Below are 11,032 nucleotides of genomic sequence, written 5' to 3'. Positions count from 1 at the left end.
TGAATTTCCATGTCGGCGGGATAATTGCTTGTTGCGAATATGATCTCTGAGAAAACTGACTGGGAATGCCGATCTGTACATGCCATGATTATCTGTATTGCGATACAAAGACAAAACACTTAATTAGTAGAAAACTACACAGAACTCAGAGCGACCGGTAGTGTTGATAAGCGTCGGTGAAACAACTGACTAATTTCAGTTCTCAAACGGTTACTCGCACCGTGTTCAACATTGTATAGTCGAACAAATTTCTATACTTTGAAATCACCTGAAAAATATTTTGATTCATTATTTGTTCTGGTGATAAAGATGGAACAATGCAAAACTTTAAAGTGTTTTACTCAAACTTTTCAAATCCTATAAACAAATCGGATGCTATTATCAACTTTTAAGTCTACATGTCGTCGCGTACACTTTCCGTCATCGCGTTGGAGTTTTAGGTGAAAATAAAGATGGACATAACTACATCTTAAATGGACAATTATCGCACAACTTTGGCATAAAACAATGGGGCTTTGTAAAATAATCTAAACCCTTTCAAACAAATATTTTACAACTAAGTTTACATAACCAAGTTAGGTCACATCTATTCTATGAATATTCCCTATTCAGCATTTACACTTATTTACACATTTGCACTTAATTGAAACTTGCCAAGTATTTCTCGGAAAGGCTGGAGGTCGCAAATTTTCCGACCTCCAAATCCAAATTTGTTCTAATCTTTATCTTGCTTTATCCGTTTTCTAAGTACATCATTTCAGACACCCATACTTTAATAAGCGAAAGATGAATAACATGAATTACAAAGTCTATTTCATTGATCTACTATTTTCGAATGCTTTGAGAACTTTGCACAAATAAACATGGAATGTACCTCTACTTAGACAGAGCAATTACTAGGACTTTCCAAAAATCTAATGGAAACTCAACTTGTGCACCCTAAAAGCACAGTACCTTTCGATTTTCTGCTGAGAATAGGACGGTGATCTGACAGACTTATTATGTTAAATAGAAATGTATCTATTCCTCGACCAATAATATATCCGGTTTTCAAATTTGACAAATACATTCATAATGCAAAAATAGCTGGCCTCACAGTTTTACACTTATTTGGCTTTCTTATCATCGGAATTGTGGTTCACATCGAAACGATATTTAGCCAGTATGAAGTTTCCAAGCATAAAAAATGCCGTAAAATTACTTACCCTTCGAATTGCACTGCAGCCATGAGATCTATGACAGAAATCGTTTATTTTGCTCTCAGAACTGACACTTGTTTAGCTGCGCTTAATTATGGATTCATGTTACATTTGATATGTAAATGACCTGACCGGAACGACTAGAATACTAAATTTTCCTGTTATTTATAATGGCACAGACAAAGAGAGACTAGAAAAGATCACCTGTTATTACGTTATGAATAACAGCTGGTAGACGGTTGTGGTGACTCTGTCGACAGTTTCCTTTTATTCAATGCCCTGTAATCTATCGCTCAACACTATTGGTGGAAATTTTCTAGAGATACAAATGACCCAAGATTTACCGATAGTTGAAATTCAAAATGGCCGTCATCCCTGAGTTAACTCTATGGAGACAAATAAAATGTTCGATCTTCAAAATGATAAAAGACGGCTAAAAATTTTCTTACACCAAGTGCTTTAAAATGAACCCCCATAAGTGGTAGATAAATAAAGAACTGTAAAGGTTGAGAGCTCGAATATCCTCCCCTATACCCGAGGCGCATTCTACCTTAGAGACGACACAAACACAGTGGATCATTCATGTCTCTCGTATTGATAAGTAAGGTAACCGTTACAAACACTCACCTATACTTACCAACCAACCAATCCACCCACCTACCAATCCATGCTTACCCATTCCTGCCTACCCTTACCCACCTACCCAATCACCCAGCTGTCCATATTTACCCATACCTGACCACCCATACATACCTATCTACCCAATCACCCAGCTACTGTCCATGTTTACCCATTCCTGCGACTACCCATACCTCCGGGCCATACCTATCTACCAAATCACTCATCAACCCATCCATGCTTACCCATACATACCTGCCTACCTACCCAATCACCACATACCTGCCTACCTACCCAATCACCCAGCTACTCTCCATGTTTACCAATGCCTGCGACTACCCATACCTATCTACACAATCGCCCACCAACGCTTACACATACCTGACTACCCCTACCCATACCTAACCAATCACCCAGCTGCCTACTATCCACGCCAAAGTCATCAAAAGGAGAAGTGAAGGTAAGGTGAATTTCAAATCAAGATTTTTTTTGTGAAAGTGAAAAGTAAGAATTGTAGATAAAGACAATTTGTTCTAAATCAGGCTTCAGGCAGCGAAAATGACGATCGCATAAAATATTAGAATATGATTAAAGTATTAGATTATCTCATGGTATAGTTTTATGTTCGTAGCTTGATGGTTCATTAAGATGATGTCACAAGTTAGCATTGGGGTCAGGAAAGAACTGAGCAAAACGACATGTAAAGAAAACTTGAGTATTGAGGTAAAGTGAGAAGCACACAGAGATAGAGACGAAAATGCATTTTTACTTGCCTGAGAGTCAGACCTATATATTTCTTTAGCCTGGGGGATGATGAATCAATGGGTGGGTCTCCCTACCCGCTTTTGACTTTAGTGATTGGAAGGGGTGGCCATGTCTTTGAAATGCTCAATAGGTGCACAAGGGATACTTTGACATATTTTACAAACAGAAAATGACAAGAAATTTTCGTTCTCATTGATGCAACTATTTTCCTTCCTGTGACAGGTTTTCAAGTAAAGATGATTTTTCATGAGTAAAATGATTATTGACAAAATGCAGTTTTTGCCATCATTAGCTGTTCTTTTATGATTTCAACGATAAAAGGAAAGGTCCCCTGAGATACTACACACGTCGAAATAAGCCCCCTCTTGGTGTAAGAAAACTGTTCACCGTCTTAGTTTTTCGAAATCGAAAATAATAATTTTCTCCATAGAGCTAACACAGGGGTGGCGGCCATTTTGAATTTCAAATATCGGGATATCTCAGGTAATTTGTCTGTCTAGTACGAAATTTTGCACGGTGATCCCTGATATTTATTTTTGATTCGGTAAGAGAATGGTTGAAAGTTTCACTGAGGAAAGTTTGAGCAAAAGTTTAAGTCTTTCACTAATTCTAGATGCATACTACCTTAATTTGTCGAACAATTATAAAGACCTGGTACCTAATGTTTGTATGACAAAGTAAATTTATTTCTTCAAAGACGTCAGATAAGTAGTTTTGAATAATAAGATTTTTTGACTAAAATTAGCAGATAAAATGAAAACTTCCAGATTTCATCACAATTTGAGGATATCATAACTTGGTAATTGCAGTTGACTTACATGTCAACTTCATAAGCTGTCAGACAAGTAGTTTGAAGAGTATGACTTTTTGACTAAAATTACAAAATTTTTCAAAATATATTCGTGGCAGATTTCAAGACAATTTGCATGCATCTCAAGTGTGTCATCCCCTGGAACCAGTATACAAAATTTCAAGACAATTTGCATGCATATCAAGTGGGTCATCCCTTGGAACCAGCATACAAAATTCCAAGACAATTTGCATGCATATCAAGTGGGTTATCCCTTGGAACCAGCATACAAAATTTCAAGACAATTTGCATGCATATCAAGTGGGTTATCCCTTGGAACCAGAAAACAAAATTCCAAGACAATTTGCACGCATCTCAAGTGTGTCATCCCTTGGAACCAGTATACAAAATTTCAAGACAATTTGCATGCATATCAAGTGGGTTATCCCTTGGAACCAGTATACAAAATTCCAAGACAATTTGCATGCATCTCAAGTGTGTCATCCCTTGGAACCAGTATACAAAATTTCAAGACAATTTGCATGCATATCAAGTGGGTTATCCCTTGGAACCAGTATACAAAATTTCAAGACAATTTGCATGCATATCAAGTGGGTCATCCCTTGGAACCAGTATACAAAATTTCAAAGATGTCAGATGAGTAGTTTTGAAGTACAAAAATAGCCTTAAAGATACTACACTGTTGCTCACATCTAAACGAGGTCATCCTAGGTCATCCCGAGGAACCGGTACGAAAAAGCTACCCGGTGAGCAGTTTGAAATAATAATTTTTTGACCAAAATTCACAAAAATAGAATTAACAAGGCTACATTTTAGATTTCATTACATGGATACATGGATACATGGATACATGGATACATACATACATATATACATATATATATATATATATATATATATATATATATATATATATATATATATATATATATATATATATATATATATATATATATATATATATAGAAGACAGACAAACTTTAATACAGACAACAGGCATTTTTATAGCCTATAAGAAAAACTTCCATTGCCATAAATACACATGACATACTTTATGGGAACGGAAAATCAATTCAGACTCGATTATTTTGTCATACTGACTATTTTATTATTCAAAACAACTTCATTACCAATGAAACTGAGTCAATCGAACGTTTTGAATTTCTTCCTCTTTCGCGAGCAAGTTTTGTAAATCACGACTGACTTTCTTGGCGCTTGGTCGTTTGGCTGGGTTCATGTGACAACAACGCTCACACAGTTTTCTGAAGTTTCCGTCCTCAAGCATGGATACGTTAAGGGGGACAACTGGCAAACCATTTTTTACCTTAAAGGTGATTGCTCTTGCAATCTTACTGTCAGAACAGAGTTTATCGTAGGCCATCTCCATGGTAATAAACTGTGCCATACAGCAGCCAAGCGCCCAAATGTCTTTGGCCATGTTGCATGCTGGAGTTTTTTCACGGAACACTTCAGGTGCGGCATACATCATCGATCCTGCACAGTTGAACTTTGGAGACTTTGCAAAAGAACTAAATGCAAAGTCAATGAGTTTTATTTCCATGTCTGGCACTTGTAGCTAACAAATGAATAAATACAAGAATGAAAATTACTTGCAACGTATAATTGAAATTTCACCTTTGCTGGAGGCTTAGCTTTCCAATACAGAATGCATGCAATACAGTGGAGTCAAATCAGATTACGAAATGGTTAATACTTTCAATGCTGATCAATGCAAACAGTGCTAGCTTTTAAGTTAACCTGTCCATCTTGGTATGTTTCAATGTTTCAATATCCTACAAGACACTACCAATACATGATCTATGTGTTTTCCTTTGACTACCTTGATAAAACAGGTAGACTATTCACCTAGACTTATATAGTCACAATGCACCTTTGTATTGATGTGCACTTCCTTTATCAAGCACAGTAACTGTTGCTTTACAGGATCAATAGATTTACAAGAAAATTCCTGGTGTAAGAGTTTGCCTTGTAAATTCGAAGTCACACCGAAAAGCGAGTTCGTAATTTCAAAACAAACTATGATAATAGTTGCATTGTTTTCCTCCTGTCTTTGCTGTGCTGTCATTTAAGAGTGAACAATCTTTAGACACAAGATGCGTTTTGCTGTCATGACATGATAAGTACTTAGAAAGCTGCCATACTTACAAGAACGTTGGATAACTTGAAATCATTATGAATGATGCCGAATCCATGAAGTGTTTTCAGAGCGTTAGTCATCTTCAAGATAATATTATATTTTGATACCAAAGTCAGCTGCAAAATAAGAATTATGAATAGAATTTGGTTGAGTTTTTCGACCCATCATTCAACAGTTCAAAAGAAGTAGAAGACAATGTACCTGATTAACCACAAGGAAAAGTAAACTATCATAGTTTATCGTCCAGCCAAAATGTTAGATTGTACCATTGTTTTTAGTGACTACTTCAGAAAAGATCCTTCATCTAGGATCTTTGTATGTAGTTCAACCAGGATAGTTAACTATTTGGGTATCGTTCTGATGGGTTGTTTTGCAGATAACTCACCCTTTTACCGTATCTGCAGATAACTCACCCTTTGACCGTATCTGTACAGAAGCTTCTCCAAGTTCAAGCCACGCACGTATTCCAGGACAAGAGTCGCAGATAAATCATCATTTCGGCAAAAACACATCATTGGGACAAAGTTGTTGTTGTTCAGTTTGGTCAGGGATCTACAACACATAAAATGAATGTAGGGTTTTAGGTAATCACAGTCCTCTCACACACGGACTGTGACGTAATTAAGTTTTGGAAAGCTGTCAACTGGCTTCCTTCATACTTTTTCAGCATGATGACGCTATTTGACAAACTTTGCCAATTTCACGAGGTAAAACGATATTGTCTTTTAATGTTACTGACTGAAATTTTCCTGTTGGCTTTGAACTCACTGTCACAGATTAGCAACATGTTTGTGGTTTAAGAGGGCGTCCATCTTACCTATTCATATGGATTTCGTTTTCCATAATTTGTTTGAAAAGATCTTCGTCCATGTGGTGTTCATTAGTGAGGTACTTCACTACATACAGTTGTTTTTGATCGCGGGTACTTGCAATAGCGCAGTTTGAGTAGAATCTACCCTTTATCTCCAGCAGATCATCAATGTCATCCTTGTTGAATTCTGTCAGAATCAATCAAATCTAGCATTAAAAATCAACGTCTGCGACTTGTATTACATCTGTGTCAAATGAATATGAGTGTGACAGCAAAGTATGTGCCAACGCTGATTGTTCACTTATTGATACGTACTTAGAGATTCACTTCAATTTTTACAAAGGAGAGCCAACAAACCATAAGTTGCACACAGAATTCATAAACGATATCAAAAAATCCCCTCAAAAACTAGCCATCGCTCATGTAACTTTTGAAAATTGTGTTTATTTCACCTCTAATTTCCTTTTCTCCATGTTGAATCTTGGCTTCAGTAGAACTAGGCATTATAAAAAATTGTCATTAGAAAGGTTATGGCGTCAACGATAGTTAGTTAAAAGAAACAAACCTAGCAGATCCTGAGAGTGTTTTCCATTCAAGAATTTCTCTGTCAATTTGACTCCGTTGGACTCCACCTAGCAGACAGAAAATACGATATAAAACATGATAGATAAATGATTATAGCAAAAATGTTAAACAATCCATACGACAAAGTCCATCTGTTCAACCATTCCTATTTTTCTTTCGAAAAGCCAGCGGCTTCGACCACCCGCTCCATGATGAGAGAACATTGACGTCATTTTCGACAGCCCTAATACGTCACATTTTCAAAACACTTGCCAATCCACTTTACCTCTCCACTTCGTACAGTTCGGCTGAACATGCGTCTGATCCGTTTTCTTACCCGATGGAAGAAACGGAAAACACAATTCCGACGTTTTTTCTTCGTCGTTTCCTTAATCTCATCAGACACACAGTTATCCGATCTGCGTAAAAATAATATCGAAAACAAATGTTGGAAAGGATGAGCATTCTGTCGGTCTTCGTTAAGTTAGTGGTCGTTGCATGGCGACAAACAACAAGTACGGTTTAATGCTTCCGTCTTTTACCTGTGCCCGTATCGCGTTGTTGTCGATTTCGTTGCCGAATCAGACACAACGACAAAATACATGTAGCAAAAGTGGATAACGCGGAGCTAATCTCTATGGCTGGTATTTACATGTATCAGACTGGCCGGCAGATACGTTTTGCGAGATTGTGTGTACACTTATAATGTTCTTCTGATATATGAATTCACTTACGAGTTGACATTAGTTTCCTTGACTGTAGCTGTCCTCTCGTCGCCTTCAATCAAATAATTTATTCCGCTGTACTCACTTTTACTTGCCTCGTCAACACTGGAGTCTATTTGGCAAAATTAAATCGTCGTTATGATTTCAATATTTGGAACACTTTAATAGGTCTATTCAAACAAGATTTGAAGCAATACCTGGAACATTATGAAATAGATCTTGCAATTTCGTAATAACTTTCATTTTGCACTCTTACTTCATCCAACTAGATGATGTATGGGGACTAAAGAGGCATACCAAAGTATTGTACTGTCGGCATAGGCTTAGGTGCTTGCTGTGTACGGTATAGGCCTACCCAGGTAGAAAAAATCTGATCGACTCGATAAAGTTGTAATTATCATAAAAATGCCCCCGCCCCGTGTACTTACCGACGCAAATAAAGAAGGCTGGGAGAAACAAAGCAAAAATATAGGATACAGACATTACGTCACTTTGAATAATTCGCGAAAATGAGGAACTTCTGTTGGAGCTATCCGTTTACGATACCGTATTCTTCACACAGTAAACGTTCTACTGTCTTGGTAGCTATACACAGGTGACGTCACGAAGTACGATCGAACGAGTTCCAAATGTTCCAAAGGCCCATCGGGAAAATTCGGCCCAGAATTTGTCTGTCGCTCGGTACTTTTCGGATGTCTCTACCTTTCCGACACCAGATCATGAGAGATATTTTCAATTTGTCAGTCTGAAGTGTCATCTATAACAATAACCACTGGCGCTGGCGGCATTGCCGGGGGGGGGGGGGGGGGGGGCATACCTCCACAGATGGATGGGACTGTGGGTGGGATAAGAAGTTGGGGCAGATCACCGAGCCTTTATTATTGCCACAGCCCCTTCACCGCGTGGGGAAGGACTGCTACACTGCCTTTTTTATGCAACCACAAAGGCTTGAAGTTCGGCGTATCGGCCCTCTGTCCACTCCACCCCTCCAAAGTGCTTATCTCAGCAATTCTAAAAGTGCCTCTGCCCATGACACTGTACAGGTACGGTTGGTTCTGAGGGATGGCTGGACAGAATGTAAGCTGCCTTACACACTTTTTTAAACGGAAGATTTTGATATCCTTGGGATATCTTGAATATTTAAAAAAATCGATTTCTAGCACAGTCCCTGAAGCCAAGTTGAGGAGAGCTGATGAACGCAATGTTTCCCTGTTTTACACTACATGGATAAGTTGGCATTGCAATATTTGTTATCAAAAATGATATGAAACCCCCTCATACTATACAATATTTTCAAAAAGCTGAGAATTTAAGTTTAGTGTGGTAGCAAAAGTTGACTTGAAAAGGGGGTTCATATTTGGGGTAGAAAAATTCAATTTTAGTATTAAAAATTAATTTAATTCAAAAACTTGAAACTAGTTTTATAAAATTTAATATCTCATTTGAAACTACAGTATATGTAGAGAATGATGATAATTTTGTTTTGCATCATGTATATTCATTATAAAATGTCAGGGGTTGAAAGACTGACATTTAAAAAGTGATTAACATCATGATAAGCAACATTTAAATGCCTCTCATTAAAAATGTAAGAACTTAATTGCCAAACAAATATAATAAAATGTGAAAATTTCACAAAATTAAACTTGTGAAATGGCGGTAACAGGAAAAAAGAAGCCATCAAAACGGCTGATTTGCATTAAATAATCTGCATAAATTTACACTTCTTTCTCACTCAACTTATGACTGCTTGTCATGCAAAAAGTGAACCCAACCAATATTTAAATCTTGCATTGTCAAATACATGAAAATTGAATGAATCTTTGCAAAAATGTGATTTTGCGAAAAATAAACTGTGTTGTGTGCAATGCCATCTTCTGTAAAACACTTTGAATTAGCCGTGTGGTTTTTTAGTGTATACAGATTTTCATTGCAATCAGCAGAGTTTAGATTATGTGAAAACACTTTTCAACCATAGTTAATACAGGGAAAAGTTTAAATTAGTGGAATCTTAAATCAGTGAATTGACAGACTTTGCTTAATTAGCTAAAAAAAGATACTAGCTGAAAAGACTTGTCTTTTTGCAGCAGGCTGATTGTCTGCTGTTGTCCAAGAACATGCAACAACTCTATTTGCTGTCTCAGAAACTTTCACACATTTCTGTACAAATTCTAAGGACTAACATTTTCTTGGATCTAGAAGCATATGAAAATTTCTGGTGTTCCAGATCACAAAATTGACTTCAAGGCCTCTTCCAACGCCAAGGAACACTTGCTTTGTTTCTAGATTTTTGAACAATTTACTCACACAAACATTTTGTCATCTTATGAGGAGTACCTTCAAATTGCACCCTTGACAAACCCCTTTATAGAATAGACTGTTCCAATTCTGATCTTTGACAAATCCGCTCACTCAATAATATTACCAATTATTATACATCTACCATTGAGAACGAAAGAATTTTATGTGCGCGAAAAAGGCTGTACAAAATGCCCATTCAGTAACATTTTCCGTTTGCAGGTGTCCCCCTCCAGACAACATATGCAGTTCATTCTGAGGCTACATCTGTGTGTTCACTGTTGAACGGTTTCAACTTGTAAGTGATTCATTGGATGATTGCCAGACATGTCACACAACCTGTTTGTGTCATTCACAAGCTATCAAGAAGTGCAAACAAGATGGCGTTCTACATTTGGACTGTAAATCCAAAGAAGAATTGTTGAACTTGCATTTGATGATGAAGTCACGCATGTACAAAGTATAATAACAAGATTATTGTGAAGATACCACAAAGAATGCACTTGGGCATTGGTGTCAAACAATATGCTGTGAAAATGTCCTTGTGCATCCTTTGCAGTATTTTTCCTCACTTGGTAGTATGCTGTCATTCAAACTAAATAAAATATTCAGATTTTGATCTATAAATCTGAGGTGTCATAATGATATCTACTCCGTTATAAATGTCCAATGGGAAGTGTTGGATAAATACATGTAATCGCCAACAATTTTTATATATGAAAAGGCACAAGAATGTTTGTCACATACACATGTGTATCAGTAATCTGAAATTCACTTCTTCAGTACTGCTTCATGTAACCATCCACTTAAATATATACTGTAAAGCAAGTTAACATGTTTATGTAGCATATTTCTCATATGTTTGATATTCTAGTTTGTATCTATTTTGTTTATATTTCTCATTTGCTCCAGCTTTATGATACTTACACAACAAATTCTGCAGGAAGGTTTTGCATAATATATGAAAAACATAGAAGTCATTTGCCTACTGGAGATTTATTTTACCTGATAGAGATTTGTAAACAGTTTTACACTTCGTTTCTGATGACAAGAACAGAATCTTGACAACACAAGGCTAAATCA

Source organism: Ptychodera flava, chromosome 17 (genome assembly GCF_041260155.1).
Source record: "Ptychodera flava strain L36383 chromosome 17, AS_Pfla_20210202, whole genome shotgun sequence".
In the NCBI taxonomy this organism is placed as follows: domain Eukaryota; kingdom Metazoa; phylum Hemichordata; class Enteropneusta; family Ptychoderidae; genus Ptychodera; species Ptychodera flava.
The sequence above is the reverse complement of the archived record's forward strand: the minus strand, read 5'-3'. Positions refer to the sequence as shown.